The 19,545-nt window shown below is 40.7% G+C and overlaps 1 protein-coding gene across 4 annotated transcripts in view; it reads left to right on the forward strand.

Moving 5' to 3' along the window:
* magi1b (membrane associated guanylate kinase, WW and PDZ domain containing 1b) overlaps positions 1-19,545 on the forward strand; it is a 158,066-nt gene that overhangs the window by 66,421 nt on the left and 72,100 nt on the right. The window lies entirely within an intron of this gene.

Raw genomic sequence — 19,545 nt, forward strand, 5'->3', positions numbered from 1 at the left:
CACAAGGCCAGCAAACTTAATAAAAAAGAAAGCATCTGTTAATTTATGCTGTTTTAGCTCTTAAGTGTGATGGCGCTGGTGTTAATAGTTTTGAGAGGTCAATTTGGACATATGTCAGTTGGGCATCTGTTGGTGATTAGTGCACATTGCGCAGGTGGACCAACCCCATTAAGATGTGTATCTGTGGAGCTTTGCGGCCTCAAAAAGACTGCAAAATTTGAAAAATGAGTGACCTGTGCTGGAACCATTCATAGTCATAAACATACTACATAAGAACAGAAAAAAACATCGTGTTCCCTTTACTTTTTAACTTTGTACTTTGCTGAATTACATGTTTAATCAGTGAGAGGTTTTGGGCCTTATTGTGGAAGCACAAAAATACCCATCAACATTATTTACTCTTTTTCTAGATGGCCTTAAACTTGAAGTTTTTTTGTTTACTTTTATTCCTCGCATTGGAGGATGGGAGGTGCTTTAATTAACATGTCTGTACCCAAATATGTATTGTCAATCACTCCATATGGCATTTTTGTATCATGTCACCAATATTATTGATAGTATCATGCTTGGTATGATAGCACAGCTAGTACCTCCTCTAAGAATGTCACCACATGAGTGTACTGTTATTGGTGCACCACTTCAGCACACATTACGTGTGCGTTTTTTCACAGGAAGCGAGGGTATATGGTGGACATTTTGTTGCGACCAATCACAACAAGCTCTGGTGTATGACAGTTTAAGAGCTTGGTACAGTGTGACACATTGCATTCAACAGTGGTGCCTCAGTTCTCAAACACAATCCGTTCCAGAATGCCGGTTGAAAACCGAAACGTTCGAAAACCTAAGCGTGTTTTCCCATTGCAATGAATGGAAAAAGAAATAATATGTTCCAAGCCTAAATTTTTTTTTTTAAAGCGTTTTTTTTTTTTTTTTTTAAAGCTTTTCAAAATAAAAAAAACTACATAGTATAAAGACATGTATTGTTTAAATACTTTATATATTCTATATATTTCTTAAATGATTAATTTTTTTTGCTTAAAATGTATTCTCTAGCAGTAGGGTATGCTAGGCTGGGAGTGCATTGGTGTATCTGTAGCGACTCGGCCCACTTTTTTTTATTAACAAAAGTGCAGAATAACTTTAAACAATCAATAATGAGGGGGAAAAACAGTTTTTTTTTTTAATTTGCACAGAAAGTCCATAACGTACAAAAAATCTAACTTGCAACCAGAGGTAGTGTTAATGGAACAAAAGAAAAAAGCAATGCAAAACAACTGTTTCAAATGTCTTAAGTGGAGGTGACTCACCCATTTTTAACAAAGAAAGAATTTAATGTAAACTGTTTCTGAGCACCTTCCTGAAGTAGCTCATAACAATGTCATTGAAGGTTTGCAGTACTTTGTAACATTCCGCTTTGTTAGGGTGATTGAGTTCTACAAAATTATGGATGTCTTTCCATTTACCACAGGTAGCTTTTATATCGGCACTTGAGACATCCTTCCTGCCTTTAGCCTCATCAGCTAACTGCTGCTTGTTTACGAAAATAAGAAGCAACTTTTCGACTTCCTCCAAGATATGTGGCCTCTGCTTGGTCAACACAGTTGCTTATTTAGCAACACCACTTGCTTTGAGGGCATCCTCGTGTTTCAGAATGGTGCTGATCGTTGATTTCGCCATGCCATACTTCTTTAATAGCTCAGAAACACGCACACCAGATTCGTATTCGGCTATGAAATCCTTCCTGAAGTCGACAGCTTTACGCACCACTTTCCTTTTTTCAGCACCAGCAGTTCCACATGTCTTCTTTGGAGACATGATCGGGGGTTAATATTGCTCAATTGGAAGAAAAAAAGTCACTACCAGGACACGTCCACGTGCAGAGGAGTGTGTGGGTCAACTGGTGCGTCGCACGGGATTGTGCGTGTTACGTCGTTTCTGTTTTTTAGGGAATGCGTTTGAAAGCACAATAACAAATTGTCGCGGGTCAGCTGGTTGGGGCGTTCGAATACCAATTTTCGTTCGAAAAACAAAGCAAACAAATATCCAAATTTTAGTTTGAAAACTGATTTGTACGAAAACAGAGAAGTTTGAAAACTGAGGTACCACTTTATATGTTCTGACATGGCTTGAGTATCGCACAGTTGGTCACTTTAAACTGCTCCCTTTCACAATTGTCATTGCACTGGTCTTGAATGGTAAACCGCGAACGGTTAAGGGCACTCTGTATAAGCTTAATATTACCTTGCCTATTGGGCTGTTTGACTAAAAGAAAAGTCAGGTTAACAAATAAGGGCAATCTTCTAATGCATATTTACATTTACTCAGATCCAAAAAAAAAAAAACAAACCCCACACATTTAAAGTAAAGAACAATGATTACTTACATAGGATGAAGTTAAAAAGTAGTCCAAGTAGGTAACTGATAGCTACTGGAAGTTACTAAGGCCAATTGTTTCCATAACATAAAAGCCACCTCTGTCACCCTCCCCCATTATCCAAGGCAACCATCCCTTGTGGTCACTCCAAATGCACATTCGGCATATCCATTATCTTTGTTGGCCCTCCACTCCCTCTGTTACGCTCCCATTGTTGACACTGCCCCAAACTCATGACACTAGTTCTTCTTGTTCTCTCTCTCCATTGGGGTGTTTTTTTTTCTTCAAATTAGTTTTTGCTTGCCAGTTGTGAAGTTATAGTTGAACCATAAGAAAAAGAGTAGCGTCTGTGGTCGGTTTGATCTTCTTAAATGAGGGATGTTTGCGGACCCTGGGCTGCTTGCTTTTCTAAGTGAGGTATAACGACGCTAGGAGCACAGATGATTGGGTGGGCTGTATATAGGCTAAGAGGACAGCTAGGAGGGAGGTGGAGGCTGAAGCCGCAAAGATGGAGATGGGGGTTGGGTGGATTTTGGGTGAGCGAAGGGGGGCAGTAAAGGGGAGATGAAGGCGGAGAGACAGATGGAGAGCTGCAACAACACTCTCACACACCCCAATGAATGCTGGCTTTAGTGAACTGGTGAAGCTAAGGTAAACACTTTAACTTGGCTATGTGAGCATCAGCAAGCTGGCGGTGTACATTGTTTTTGTTCCTGTCGAGAGTCACACCCATTTATTCTATCAATTTGTGGCCGTAATGACTGTGTTGTTTGGAAAGAATTAACGATCATAGCTGAAGAGAGAGGCTTAATTTACACTATATTGCCAAAAGTATTTACTCACCTGCCTTAACTATGACTAACTGAGATCCCATTCTTATTCCATAAAGTTTAATATAACATAATGTAGGTGCACCCTCTGCATTTTAAACTCTTCTGGGAAGGTTTTCTAAAATGTTTAGGAATGTTTATGCACGTGATTGACCAAAACTGCCTCCAGTCGATTGAGCACCCCTGACCTAAACCACTTAATGATTTATTGACCAGAACTTCAAAAACTATTCTAAAGCTAACTGAAAGACTTTAGAATTTGAGTTATGTGCTCTGACTTCTTTGTTCTGGTCAGAACCTGAGCTGCAGCATTCAGAATGAGCTGCAGCTGTTAAATGCTCTTTTGGGGGAATCCAGTCAGAAGACCATTACGAAAGTCAAGTCTACTTAATATAAAAGCATGAAGGAGATTCATTTGATCTGCTCGACACACGCAAGCCTTTACTCTGGGTATGGTCTTCAGATGGTAAAAGGCAGTTTTAATAATTGATTTGATATGCCAGTTGACAGTTGGGTGTGATTGGGAGTGTGAATAATTGTTTTTGTCGATGCCCTGCAATCGGCTGGCTACCAGTTAAGAGTGTACTCCGCCTCCAGCCTGAAGATAGCAGGGATAGACTCAAAAACTCCTGCGACACTTGTGAAGGGTAAGTGGCTCAAAAAATGGATGGATAGACTCAAGGTATTTACTAACAGCTGTCCTCTTCTTTATTGCAAAAAACAAATGTTTTGTTGTGGTTTAGTTGAAGGAAATTTTTGGCTCGTCCAGTTGTTTTAGACAGTGATACAACACCCCAATTGAAGTGTTGTCATGTTGAGACACTGCTGAATATAACTGTGTCATCTTCATAGCTATGATTGTCAAAATTAAAGTATTGAAGAATTTAACTCAAGGGAAGGATGTACAGGCTGAATAGGAGCGGTCCAAGAACTGACCCTTGAGAGACCCCATACGTCATTTTCATTTGATGAAATTGAGCACTTCTAATGGTTACAAAATAGCTCCTTTCCTTCAGGTAAGAACTGAACCATTTAGGACTGTTCTATTTCGTCCTACCAGCCTGTCCATCAACCTGTTTAGCAGTACATTATGATCTACCGTATCAAAAGCCCCACTGAGATCCAGCAAGACCAGAATTGACACCTTTCCAGTCACTATTCAACCTAATAGCATTCAGCACTTTGAAGAGCGGATTCTGTACTGTGATGAGTTCAGAAAAGTAACTGAAATTTGTGAAAAGTACATTTAAGTTAAAGAAGTTTCTGAGTTGACTAAAAATAACTTTTTTGACAATCTTGGTGATGAAAGGAAGATTTGAAATGGAGCTGTAGCCTGCTAACATGGCATCCAGTGTTCTGTTTTTAGAAGCTTAAAGGCAGCCACTTTAAAAGTCAAGTGTCATCCCTATAAACATTCTAAAATAGATATTATAATGAAAAATACATATGACATTATTCGGTTCAATATCTATATGAAAAAAATAAAGTGGAGAGCACGTCATCCATGCGCAAAGTTGCAGAAGTGTCATTCTTCGAAATCCAAGTGCTTTCCATATTGGCTGCAACCTCTGTACGTGACGTCACCCAGACATTCGCCGATGAAAACAAGCGGTCCACCCTACTATGGGAGACGAACACGCCCCTTCTGACAGGGAAGCTCTTTTCGAAAAGGAGAACACCACACAACCGAGTGAAGTTACCGGGGCAATATTACACTGTTTCGAGCCATATTCAGATGATATGCGATCACGGCCAAACCGCCTCCCTGTCCGATCCTCTTCCGCGGCAGAGATGAACTATCGCGGCTCATCGCAGCCGGCCGGTGTGGCTCATTTTTGGCGCCGAGATGGCTTACCACGGAGCCGAGCCGTGCTGCTTTACGGGGTTGTTCATAGCCGCTGCATTATGCGATGAACAACACCGTTGAGCCAGGGCGCTTAACTGCGTTGTCGCCGCACGCGGCTGAGTGAGGCTTGTCGGCTGCGTTCTTCAGAGCCGCCGCCGTCCACAAGCCCGACGCGGCGCCTCAGCCGGTGTGGCTCATTTTTGGCGCTGTGGTGGCTTATAATGGAGCCGAGCCGTGCTGCATCAGGGGTTTGTTCATAGCCGCCGCAGTACGCGATGACCAACACCGTTGAGCCGGGACGTCTTACTGCGTTGTCGTCGCACGTGGCTGAGTGAGGCTGAGCCAAGCCGTGCTGCTTTAGGGGGTTGTTCATAGCCGCCGCAGTATGCGATGAAAAACATCGTTGAGCCGGGGCACTTTACTGCGTTGTCGTCGGATGCGACTGAGTGAGGCATTGGTGCTGCGTTCTACAGTCCACGAGCCCGAAGCGCAGCCTCTGCTGACGAAGCGACATAGCAGCCCGACGCTGTCCGACGCGCACATCGACACATTTCATACGCGGATCTTTTGTTACGTTATGAGGGACGGATTAGGTGGTCCGCCCCAAACTATTATTTTTTTTAGTAACTGTATACACACCTACCTGTCATTTGGAACCCACGAAGCTCTCGTCCTCTGCACCCGTCCAATTCCCTTTTTCACGACAAACCGGGTCTCTTGCAAACTTATGAAGGGTAAATCCATCCTCCCGAGTGTTCAAGCAATGTCCAGCAACGCACCGAGCTGGAATTTTGGCTTACACAAAGGAACAACGAGCTACCTTCCCGGAGGTAAACTCATAGAAACAAACGAGTCCACTTGAGGGTGAGTCTGTCCTTTACGTCACCTCCTGCTTCTTCTCGAAAACAAATCCCTTAAGAGGATTTTCATGGCGGGAGTTACAAAAAGCTGTATACATCAAAATCGTGTTTTGTGGTGGAAAAAAACGCACGGGCCCATATTGTACAGTTTTTAGGTGCTTTTTCTATCATATTAACTCTTCTTTTGCAAAAATGTGAAGGACATAATGGTAGAAACAACTCTGCATGATCCAGGACAATTATACACTACTGTACTACCAATGGAAACCAGCAAATATTGTTAATCTGAGACAATGTTTTGATTTTACAGTATGAGATTGTGGAAATGTACTTAATCTGTCTGGTGACTATGTTACCTTCTAGTGATATATCACTTTATATACGATTTATGTAGCAGACCTATTTCAGTTTACAACCTTACTTGTACAGTGGAACTCTGTTGTTCAACCTGCAGCTTTTCATGGCTCAGTCACCATGAGCTGACCAGTTGGTTAGTGATGTTTGTTGCCCGTTGATGGGCAGTGTGAGTTTGAGTGTAATCTCAGGAGAAGAGATTCTGTAGAAGAGAAAGAGCAGTGAGAGCCAAACAGAAGAAATAATGGGGGTGAACAACCAAGAGAAGGGGAGGGTGAGACAGAAAGAGGGCGAACGAGAGGGGAGGTGGGCGGGTGCATGTGGGTGCCTGTAAGACTGAAGACAGCGGGGCTCAGTCAGCGAGACAGAGACGGACAGCAGCCAAGCATTGGTGTTTGTGTGTTTGGGAATGAGACGGAGTGCATTCTGAGCCAATGTGTGCACACTGCCTAGCTGAGCTCTCTTTAGCTTAGCATCACAAATCTGGACAGAGGACAGATGCTAGAAAAGAGGACAGGGGAGGGTGACGTGTCGAAGGGGCTGTGAATTTTCACCGTTGTTTCTTCCACACCTGAATGGATTTTCTTTCCTTCTGTCTCTTGTCGACATTTTGTGGACAATAGGGGAACGAGAAGAGGCAGACTGGCTGAGGTATGTTGCTTTGTGCATCATTTGAAGATGGGATGCTGTGATTTAATGGTTGGGGGTTGGTATGGAGTGCTTGGGAGGCAGGCAGTGAAGATAGCTGTGCATCAGGCGGAAGGCATCAGGAGTGAGCAGGCGGAGACGGCGGCACATTGCTGTCTGTAATGGAGGCTGATGTTTTGTGTTCAAACTGAAGCTTGTCTGGCTCTCTTGGGTATTGTCTGTCTTTGAGTGTCTCACAGGTAGATGACTGTAAATAAAGTGTCACTTCCCACATGTGTGTGTACATTATGTGTTTCTAGTAGAATTACTTAGCTCTGTAAAGGCTGTGTTTAATGTGGTCTATTAACATGGTTTTTATTGAAAGCAATAACAGCATCTGTACATTTGTCTGTCATAGAGGATTTCTTCTCCATCTGCCTCCTTTTCATTGTCTTTTATTCTTTTTTTTCCCCCTCTGTCATTTGCCTGCATGACCTCCCCCTCCCCGTCTCTATCCATCCATCCCCACTCCCTCCCCGCCTCTCTAAATGGATCATTTTAGAGCCTTTCTTTTCCATTTCCATGTTGGTGTAGGTAGTTGCTAGCCCACGGTGCTTTTTACTGTGTGCAATCATAGACAAAGGCCATGTGTGCATGTTGACAAGAAAATTTTTAGGCAGCTTTCTGGCTGATTTAGCTTTTACTCAGTGCTACTGACCCTTCAGGTTTATTTTGTCAAATTTTTCCTCCTCCTCTTTTTGTGGTCTCAGATTAAGGCCTTATTCACGTTGTGTCAAAATCATTCTCCCGGAAGAGGAAAATGAGGGAGAATAGTCAAAAGAAAGGCCTGTTTTGATCCCAGTCAGCGAATGCATCATCTCATCATCACAAGCCTTTCAGACTGACTGAGCAGTGAAAACACCCTCCCCTGACTAAAAAACACTTCGTCCTAAATGAAAGGTGCTTGCACCAATCACCAAAAAGTCGAAGGCACTTTGAGATTTTATTTTCTGCAACCACCATGAGGGGAGATCTCTTAAGGGCTTTGCAATATCAGGTGGGAGGGTTAAAGCAGCTGTAAGGTTTGATGTTGATCCTCTGTACCCCCCATTTCCTGACTCCAAATTAAACAAGCAAGGCCGTGTGAAGACTGGAAAATGTTGGATTTTTGTGGCCCGTAATTTTGCTTGGATTAACCCTTTATTGGGACAGATGGCTTCGTCCCCCTGCCGAGCAAACAAACCCCAGTCATCTTGTCGTCCTGGGTATCTGCGTGCATGTCTCACCAAAAAAAAAAAAAAAAAAAAAAAACCTGCCAGACCTGCTGTGGCCAAAATGTTGGAAGGAACTGTTTTGGCTTTGGAAACTGACGACAGTCTGCTGGCCTTCCCTTGTATATATTATTTGTGTGTTTGTGTGTCGATTTTGTGTATCCATTCCTCCTTCTCCCTGAAAATGTGGGAAAATGGCTTATAAAAAGAGCATATTTATTATGGTTATTTAGATAATTGATAAAAGCTGTTACAGTTTTAATATTTTTAATGCAGATCCATCTTCACTCTTTGCATTTCAGTCCTCTTCCAGCTGTAATGATATCAGACATGACATCACCTTATAAAGTGGGTATGGAAAGTTAAAATTTTTCATGCTTTGTTACATTGCAGCCATTTGTTAAAATCATTTGTTTGTTTTTCCTAATCAATGTACACACAGCAGTCAATATTGACAGGAAAAAGAAGTGATGTTCTGCTGATTAAAACAAAAAAAAAAAAAAGAAACATCTCACTGCCCGAAGTATACAGACCTTTTGCTGTGACACTCATGTTTAACTGGTGTGGTCAATTTCTTCTGATCTGATCATCTTGGAGATGGTTCTACATTGGAGTCCAGCTGTGTTTGATTATACTGATTAGACTTGATTAGGAAAGCCACACCCTTGTTTACACAAGCCCTTACAGCTCATTGCATGTCAGAGCAAATGAAAATCATGAGGTCAGAGGAACTGCCTGAAGAGCTCAGAGGCAGAATTGTGACAAGGCACAGATCTCGCCAAGGTTACAAAAAAAAAAAAAATCTGCTGAACCTAAGGTTTCTACAAGCAGAGTTTCCTCTGTAATTCTTAAATGGAAGACATTAGGGACGTTCAGAACCAATCCTAGAGCTGGTTGTCTGGGTAAACTAAGCAATTGGGGGGTGAAGAGCCTTGGTAAACAAGAACCGATAGATCACTGTGGCTCTGCTCCAGAGATGCTGCCGGAAACTGGGGGAAAGTTCTTCAAAGTCAACCATCATTGTGGCCCTCCACCAGTCAGGGCCTCAGGGCAGAGTAGCTCGATGGAAGCATCTCCTAAGTGCAAGGTACATGAAAGGCCACATGGAGTTTGCTAAAAAAAAAAACAAAACACCTGAAGGGCTCGACTTTGGTGAGAAACAAGATTCTCTGTTCCGATGAGACCATGATAGAAATTGTTGGCCTTAATTCTAAGTGGCATGGAGTACAAAATCAAACACTGCTCATCACCTGTCCAATACAGGTGCAACAGTGAAACATGGTGGTGGCAGCATCATGCTGTAAGTGTGTTTTTCATCTGCAGGGACAGGAAGACTGGTTGCAATCAAAGGAAAGATGAATGTGGTCAAGTAAAGGGATATCCTGGATGTAAATCTTCTCCAAAGTGCTCAGAACTTCACAGTCAGCCATAATTCCACCTTCAAACAAGGCAATGACCTCAAGCACACGGCTAAAATACCGAAGGTGTGGCTTCAGAACAACTCTGTGACTGTTCTTGAAAGACCCAGCCAAAGCCATGAGTTAAATCCAATTGAGCCTCTCTGGAAAGACCTGATAATGGCTACCCACCAACATTCACCATCCAACCTGACAGAATTGCAGAGGATTAGCAAAGAGGAATGGCAGGTATGAAAAACTTACATAATTTCCAATAAGACTCATGGCTATATTAGCTCAAAAGGGTGCTTCTTCTAAATATTGAGCAAAGGGTCTGAATATTTATGGCTGTGTGATATTTGTTTTTGTCTTTTTTTTTTTAAACTTTAAAAATTTCTACAGTTACCTTTTTTGACAATTTTTCTGTCAATATAGTTTGCTGTGTGTACATTGATGTGGAAAAAAATAACTATTAGAAAATGGCTGCAATACTAAAATGTGTGGAAAACTGAATACTTTCTGTATGTAAGACTGACTTTGATAATCATACACTGCTCACATTTACTAGATATTTCTAATATATTGTAAAATCATGATTGCTCTTGCCTTATTGAAGTACAGTGCTTTATTGAAGTATAACCCGTGTCAGATACTGTATAAGGATTTCACAAAATGATTTGACACAGATGTGCTCACCTTCTTAAAGTGTAATATAGTAAAGCATCACTCCTCTGAATGTTTTATTACCCCCACTCCCGGACCCCAAAAAATACCTTTATCAGTTAATTTTGGATTCTTCCATATATTTTCTTCCATGTATCCAAGGTTGGGTCATGTGGGCATATTTATAGATATTTTATTTACACCCCACACTTACACACAACTGAAAAATGATGCAATATTTTTACAAATGGTACATTGCTATTAAAAGCAGACTGTTTTGACAGTCAGTTTTGAAAACTCTTGTCACATTATTTTAGTGACCCAATTCACAAGAGGCTGTTTGTAGTTATTAGGTTTAAATAATGTCATTTAGTGTAATTGGATTTTATTTTTAAAGAAGTCCCCCCCCCCAAAAAAAAAGTATGTCAACTGTACGGAGTCAAATAGCCAACAGACCTTTACCTGTCTTTATTGTCCCTTAAACTATTTACTCAAGCCAGGGTTTTAGATAACAGCTCCTTTTATAACTTCGCACATACATTTTATCTGTGCACATTATCAGTTTTTTTCTGTATCCAAAATATTGTTGCAGATTAAAAACGCTACCCTCCATATCTCAAACTACTTAAAATACACTCTTTGAAATAAGTTCTGTCCTGAATGACATGCAAGCCTGCACACAAGCTGAATAAGAATAGGATAATCTATTTATAGAAGAACAATGATTATGAATCATTGCCAAACACATTTCATATAATGGCCTACTTTTTAGTCATCATGGTGTTATTTTTTCAGTTCTTCTTCGTAATTTTTCTTACTGATAGTTATTTAGGTTGATAACACTGGACAAAAATCTTTAACCAACACTTGCTTTATTTTTACAATACAACATTTAAAGCTAGTACATTATAGGATTAATACCGTGAGCAGGTTACAAACAAAAAATACTAAACTAATTTTCCAAAACAATCAGGTGGATGGGTGTGGTTTGGGCACTTGCCAGAAGAATGGTACTTGTCTTACTGCATTGTGCCAAGTGTAAACCTTGTTTGGTTATGATATGGGATTGCTTTTTACCAGCTGGGCTCTGTCCCTTAGTTTCAGTGAAAAGATCTTTGAATGGTTCAAAATACCAAGAGATTTTGGACAATTCCATGCTCCCAAATTTATGAAAACAGTTTTCTCTTCCAACATGACTGCACTAATGCACAAAGCAAGGTCCATGAAGACATGGATAACACAGTCTGGTGTGGACAAACCTGATTGGCCTACACAAAGTCTGACCTCAACCTGATAGAACATATTTAGGATGAATTACAGGGGAGACTTAGAGCCACACCTTTTCATCAGAAATCATTGTGTGACCTCATAAATGCGCTTTTGAAAGAATGGTCAAAAATTCCCATAAACGCAGTCTCCTTAGCCTTGTAAACAGCCAGTATAGCCATAGCTATAGCTATGCATGAACATCATTTTGAACCCAATGGATTAGCAATGGGGTGGCATGGTGGTGCTGTAAAGCGTTGGCCTCACAGTTCTGACGACCGGGGTTTGTGGAGTTTGCATATTCCCTCCGTGTCTCCGAGGGATTTCTGCGGGCATTCCAGTTTCCTCCCAAATCCCAAAAATATGGATTAATTGGACACTCTAAATTTACCCCAAGTGTGATTGTGAGTATGACTGTTCTCTGTCTCCATGTGGCCTGTGATTGGCTGGCAACCAGTTCAGCGGTGTAACCTGCCTCCTGTCCGATGACAGCTGTGATTGGCTCCAGCACTCCTGCGACCTTTGTGATTATAAGTGGCTCAGAAAATGGAAGGCTGGATGGATTAGGAATGGGATTTCTTATTTTTTTGCATGTTTTTCAGTTAAATGTTTCCCATCATCAAACAAATAAATAATAAACACAAAATGGAGTTTTTCAATGGTTTTGATTATTGAGCTAAAAATAATGCAAACCCGGCGACACAGTGACGCAGCTGGAAAGCATTGGCCTCACAGTTCTAAGGACCTGGGTTCAATCCCAGCTCTCCCTGTGTGGAGTTTGCATCTTCTTCCTCTGCCTGCGTGTGTTTTCTCCAGGCACTCCGGTTTCCTCCCACATCCCCAAAACATGCAACATTAATTTGACACTCTAAATTACCCTAAGGTGTGATTGTGAGTGTGGCTGTTTGCCTGTCTCTACGTGCCCTGCGATTGGCTGGCAACCAGTTCAGGGTATACCCCGCCTCCTGCCCTTTGACAGTTGGGACAGGCTCCAGCACTTCTGCGAACCTCATGAGGATAAGCGGCTAAGAAAATAGATGGATGGATGGATGGATGTATAATGCAAACCTACATGTCTCTCTGTTAAAAAGTCATTGCACCCTCTGATCAAACAAATCTGTAATATGCCATATTTGAGTTCAGATCTTCTAACCACACCCTTGGCCTGACACTGCCACACCTGCTCTCAGTCAAGAAATCATTTAAATTGGACATGCCTGATAAAGAGCACTAGAACAAAAAATCCTCAAACGCTACATACTGAGGTCTAAAGAAATGCAGGAATAAATGAGAAAGCAAATGGCCTCTTTCAGTGTCAAAAAGTTTATAAAGCAATTTCTATAGCTTTGGGACTCCAGTAAACCAAATAAAAAAGTGAAAACAGATCACAGTGGTGAACTTTTCTAGGAGTGGCCGGCCAACCAGAATTAACCCAGGAGTGGAGCAATGACTCATCAGAGGTCACAAAAGACCCCACAACAGCATCCAAAGAACTGCAGGTCTCACTTGCCTCAGTTAAGGTCAGTGTTGACTCCACCATTCAAAAGAAAATGGGCAAAAATGGCCTGCAGACCAGTGTTCCAGGACAAAAACTGTTGTTGAGCAAAAAGAACATTAAGGCATGTCTCAATTTTGCCACAAGACATCTTGTTGATCCTCAAAACTTTGGGGAAAATACTCTGTGGTCGGACATAACAAAAGTTAAACTTATTGGAAAGTGCATGTCCCATTATATTTAGTGCAAAAGTAACACTCCATTTCAGAAAAGGAACATCATACCAACAGTACAGTAAAATATGGTCGTGATCGCGTAATGGTCTTGGGTTGTTTTACTACTTCAAGAGCTGGAAGACTTGCTTGATAAATAGAACCAAAAATTCCAAGAGGAGAATGTCTGGCCATCTTTTCGTTACCTCAAGCTGAAATGAACTGGGGTTCTGCAGCAGGACAATGATCCAAAACATCCCAGCAAGTCCACCTTTTAATGACTGAAGAAAAACAAAATGACCGGCCTAGTCAAATTCCTGACCTGAATCTGATTGAGATGCTGTGACATGACCTTAAAAAGTTCATTTATGCTTGAAAACCCTTGAATTTGGCTGAATTACAAAAAAACCTGCAAAGAGGAGTGGGCCAAAATTCCTCCACTACGCTATGAGACTCATTGCATGTTATCGCAAATGCTTGATTGGAGTTATTGCTGCTCAGGGTGGCCCAACCAACTATTAGGTTTATGGGGCAACCAGGGCCATGTAGTTACTGTATGTATGGATTTCCTACCACAGTAATAACAACTATTCAAAATCTGCATTTTGTGTTTACCTCCTTTGTCTTTGGCCAATTTTGAATTTGTCTGATGATTAAAAACATTTTAGTGGGACATTCAAGAAAATGAGGAATCAGCATTGGGGCAAACACTATACTGTACATGAAGAAAACAGTATGAATACAAAGTCCTATTATTTATTTTTCCTTTTGTTTTTAACAAAAGCAATGGTGGTAGAGTTGTCGTGATTAGTTCCTTGCCAAATCAACAAATCATTTAGAACCATTGCTTGATATATAATTGTCCAAATCTTTGGAATTACAACCTCTCACAGTATGTTCAGATTCCTGTAGTCCTACTTGGAAGCAAACTATCTTTATTTAACCAAACTAGGACATCTACTTTTACATTTTATGCACCAGTAAATGAATCACAATCAATGGGGCAGTGGGGGAGAAGTCAGTTTAATATATTGGAAAAAAATAAATGATAGTTGTAAAATTAATAACTTGGAAATGATAGGTAGTGTACAATAAGTGAAACTATAGGAGGTCCTCACATTTGTCAGTATCCAAGAAGTATCATCATTTCTCATGTATAATGTTAGTCCATGTATAATACGCTCCCCCAAACCTGACCTCAAAATTCTTAAATTCTTCTGTGTGTGCGTGTGCGTGTTTGTGTGTGTGTGTGTGTGTGTGTGTGTGTGTGTTTGTGTATGTGTAATGTATTTTTACAATGTATGATTTTTGCCTCTGCCCATATGGTCAAAAGATGATGATCTGTATTTTGTTAGTTTTTTATTATTTTGAAGTCAGGCATTTAATTTGAAAATGGAATTCATTTTATTCAATTGGTCTTATTTTGAAATTCACTGCCCAACTTATATAAAACACAGAGTAGTGCTTATTTGTTTGATTGCCCTTGCAGAATTTGTAAGATGAATGCAATTCTTTAAAGAAAACATGAAGGGCCAGGTGAAACACATTTAATTTTATTTCAATGGGATTCGAATTAAACTGTCAAGCATTTCAGGACAGCATTATTGTTAAACAAGACATAACCATAAAGATATTAATGATAGTTCTTCAGTCATCAGTGGTTTTAAAAAAACAAATTCTGACAGGGTATGTAAACTTATTAGCACAGCTGTGCATATATACAGTCATAAGTATCACTGTATGGAGACAAATTCCTCGTGTGTTGTTATATACTTGGCCATTAAGGCTGATTCTTATTCAACTTTTTCATAAACTCTTGGTAGTGGTGGCATTATAGAATGAAAGTGTACACCTTTCAAATAGCGTCTATGTGGTGGTGGAGTATTGGAATGAAAGTGTATAGTTTTCATAACTTCTAGATGGCAGCATAGAATTGTAAAATGTGAATTTTTTTATGAAAAATGTTTCTCTGTTTGTATCGATGCAATGCCTCCAAGAACCATATACCCCACCGTGATAGGTAGGTTCGTCACCGCTGCACAGAACAGTGTGACAGTGCTATTAAAAAAAACTTGAGGGCTGCACTGACATTAAACTTTCACATAAAGATAGAGGCCACAAAATATTGTCTCGTAGACTGCAAATTGCCCCGGGGCCACCAGTTTGAGACCCTTGATCAGAGACCTTCATACCAAAACTGACAAACATGAGCATTCTTACAAGTGTAAATTAAAATACAAAGCATTCAGGCCCATCCAACATCACTCATTGTTTGGATTGGTGCATTTTGTCTGGAGCCTGACGGACTTGTTAGGCTTCTTTATGTTAAAATATTTTTGCACTTAATCTTAATAAGATCATTTTAATCAGGTTTGTGCAGTTTTGCCTTGACAGATACATTCAACTCCGAAGCAGCTAACCTGGGTGACTGACAAAAATAAAATATTATAACATTGTTATGTACAGTATGCTGCATACAGTTTGTGGTACTTCTAAATGTAGGAAATGTAATGGCTATTTGATTGCATATTTGCATATCTAAAGTCGCAGATTGAAACAATGAGTACAACCTGGGCATTTTTCATAACCAAAACATTATAAACACCTCACATCACACCAGGATTTTTGGAAAGAGATTTTTTTTCAAGATTTGAGATTAATCTTTTATCTCTATTTCTATCTCACTGTTCCTATGCCAGTTGCAACAGACTGTCCTGCTGTGACATTATCTTAAGTTCCACCAGAGGAAAATTCAACTTAGACTGCTGTATATTGCACACCACACATAAAAGGCAAACAGTGCTGCACCTCTTAAGATGTGGGAGTCAGTGCCTTCCTCGAGGGGAATTTGACACTAGTCAGGAAAACAGACTGCATAGATACTTTTCATGTGACATCATGAGTCACATGACTTTTGTTTACGACGCCCACTGGACGGCAAAACTAGAATACACCTCGTATTTTTTAATGATCTTTTTGTGAATATTGGCCTGCTTATAAGCGTGTTACGGCCTTTCCATCATGGTATTTCATTGTGGGGTTTATGGTTGTAAGAACAGACAGACAAAGGGGTCTGACACTTCAGGCATTGTTTACCTTTTGCTGAGCATTCAGCTAATTTACTGTGGTATCCTCCACACTTGTTACATATCTTTACGGAGGTCTTTGGGCTGTCAATATGCCTACTAACACCCGCAATGAAACTTTGCTTTCCACGTTTGCGGTGGATAACATGAACCTCGTGGCTGTCGCTGTTATAGCCCTTAGCTGCACTTTTGCTAACTCATAGGAGCAGGCTATACCGATTTTTTTGAGCGTGAGCTCCGGCGCCTGGCTGAGTAACTTTTCATGCACACTCGGTGAGTTGGAAGCAAAAACTATGCGGTCTCTGATCATCTCATTGCTGTTTGTGTAGTTACAGTCTTTAACCAGCTCGAGTTCTGTCACAAAGTGCTCAAATGACTCACAGTTACCTTGCGCCTTCTCGTGAAACTTATATTTAGCAAATACATGTATGGGGTTTGCTTTCAGAGTGAGGTAATCAGAGTATACCGATTTTTTTTGTAACAAGTTTTTAGCAACTTATCTTTGTCTCTGGTCAGTGTCCACATATTGCTGACATCCCGTCCTTTATCTCCGATCCACAGCATGAGGAACTTCACTTTTCCTCTTCAGCTCTGTTTTTAAGCGGTCCTCTGGACATGAGTTCAGTGTGTTGCTTGAATCTCCGCCGCGCATTTGGTAAATTGGATGAGTCACAGTCCATCCTCGGGCTTGGAACACCGAACCTACGGCTCAGTCGTGGTCGTTCGCCCCTCACCCCCCTACCGCGCTCCCCATGAGTCTGTAGTTATACTACAGTCACCCTGACACCATGTTATGATCTTGCTGTCGTGTTATTGAATAATGTAGACATGAGTCCAACTGTACTTTTTAACGTGGGTGATATTTATTTCGCTTTTTCCCCCGCCAACCTCTCTAGCTCACTTCTTTATCGTCCTGTCTCGTCCCACCCCGCTGATGTCGACACAATGCTCTTGAGTTTCACATGTGGCTCCTTTCTTCTTCTTTCTTTATTCCTCACACCAGCACAAGTGCCTCAATCACTTGGTTACAGTGTGCGTTTGTCAAAGGACTTTCAAGATAAAAGATCAAGCAATAGCCGTAGCCAAAACATTACAGTATACACTTATCGCTTCCTAGCCATGATATGTAGACATGAACTTGCTGTCCAAAACAAACAAACATCAATGAAAAGTATCTGTTAGGTGCCAATTTTTTGCATTTTGGGAAATCAACTTAGTGACCTCTACTATAGATTTTAGAATGTTTTGAAACATATGAGAAATTTGAGACATTTACAACATGGTTTCTGGAAGGGTTAGCATCCACCTGTCATCAAAATATGTATGCCAACAACACACAACAAAATTGTCCCCGGTAGTTGGAGTCGCCCGAGTGCGACATACATACATACTGAGTACGACAGCAGGCAGACAGTCAATTGATAGAGAATAGTTTTGAAACATCATGACACTTCTTTAAATTAACTAACTACTGTGCAAAGGATGCAGACTCTTGTAGCATTTAGAGCAGTTACAATACCTATTAGAGCAATAGTCCAGTGCAATAGCCATTGTGCAAAGTGTGTCAAAACTTCAAGGAATGTATGCAGTTTAACGTGACTAGTTGTGCGATAATCTGGGCCATTGTCTATTGTGAAAATCTTGTACTCCTCAGTCGATTGTGCTAGTGGTGCATATGTTACTCAGATATGAGAAGCTAGTATTGGTCCACAACAGATGTGCAGATAGTGCGGCGTAGTGAGACTACTTCATTGGGTGCATGAATAATCTATAATACACAAATTCCTTTTTTTTTTCACGATTAATTGGGACCAGAATCACCCGCGAAAAGTGAAAAAGCGTGAAGTAATGGGATGTATGTTTACGTGGGTACCAGAATGTTTAAAATATGTAAACGGTATTTGTACTTTGCGTATTTCGGAGACAAAAAGAAGTATTTTCTTAAATCTTTAATTATAATATAAGTATAAATACTGAAACACAGACTGTATTATAATACTGTGTAGTTACCATTCATCACTCAGAGATTTCCGCTGGAGGCATTGCCTGTGTGTGTGTGTGTGTGTGTGTGTGTGTGTGTGTGTTGGTACCATAATTTTTAAAATATGTCAACAGTACATACTTTGCATACTTAAAACAAAATTTGACATTGAGAACTAGATAGAGATCAAAGGAGCTGGAAGAGCTGGTGATCAGGACGTGGAGGGTCTGAACGAGTTCTGCCTATTCTTGTCCTAGTTCGAGTGGCATCCAAGTCCTCAAGGGTGGGTAGATTGGTGCCGACAATCCATTCAGCGGTTTTGATTGTCTGTTGTGATCGGAGTTTGTCTTTTTTGTGGCAGCTCTAAACCAGACTGTGATGGAGCTACACACTACTGATTCGATGAATGTTGTGTAGAACTGTCTCAGCAGCTCGCATGGCAGGCTGTGCTTCCTCAGAAGCCGCAGGAAATACATCCTTTGCTGGACTTTTTGGGGTATGGAGTTGGTGTTTGTCTCCCACTTCCGGTCCTGTGAAGCTGTAATTTCCAGCAGCTTGAAGTTATCGACGATTGATACAAGACAGAGGGGCAGCTGTGGTGATGGATGCCTCCTGAAGTCCACAATCATCATCACAATTAATCGTCAGGATTGACCCATAGCCCTCACTTCCCCATGAATCTTAATCTTAATCTTCAGTTTATCAAGATGTATTGGACAATGCAATATTGCCAACTTTGTGGGAGCATTGTGGGAAAGGTTCTTCGCCTTAAACTAATGTATGGTTGGATGAGTTTGGTGTTGTTCAGTTTTTTAAGGTAACTATTATTGACTTCATCACGTCACCCTCACCCTGTTTGTGTACGCTACTGACAAAACCCTACTTTGGGTGGAGGCATCAATCAGCTGTTAATACTCAAATGTCTTGGGAGCCTTAGAGCTACGGTGAGGTCCTCTGAGTTTGTTCAGTAAACCGTAAGTAATTCCCAAGTTTCCTTTCCAGTATCAGTCATTTCGGGATATATATATATATTTTTTAAATCTATGACCGAATAATTTCTTGCTAAGATGTTTAAGCATGTTTTTTCATCTCATCTGTTGGATTTAAAAGGAAATCTTTTTAAGAAAGGGCTGTTACTTTTTCTTCTCCATATTGTCATCAATTTCAAGAATGTTTGGACACACTGACCTGGATCCCTACTTTCTTTTGGATCACCAACATATGGATATATTTAGTCTTCTCTAATGCCTTGTGGGTTTTTTAGAGTTCACAAAAAGAAGTCT

This window comes from Syngnathoides biaculeatus, chromosome 10 (genome assembly GCF_019802595.1).
Source record: "Syngnathoides biaculeatus isolate LvHL_M chromosome 10, ASM1980259v1, whole genome shotgun sequence".
NCBI lineage: Eukaryota > Metazoa > Chordata > Actinopteri > Syngnathiformes > Syngnathidae > Syngnathoides > Syngnathoides biaculeatus.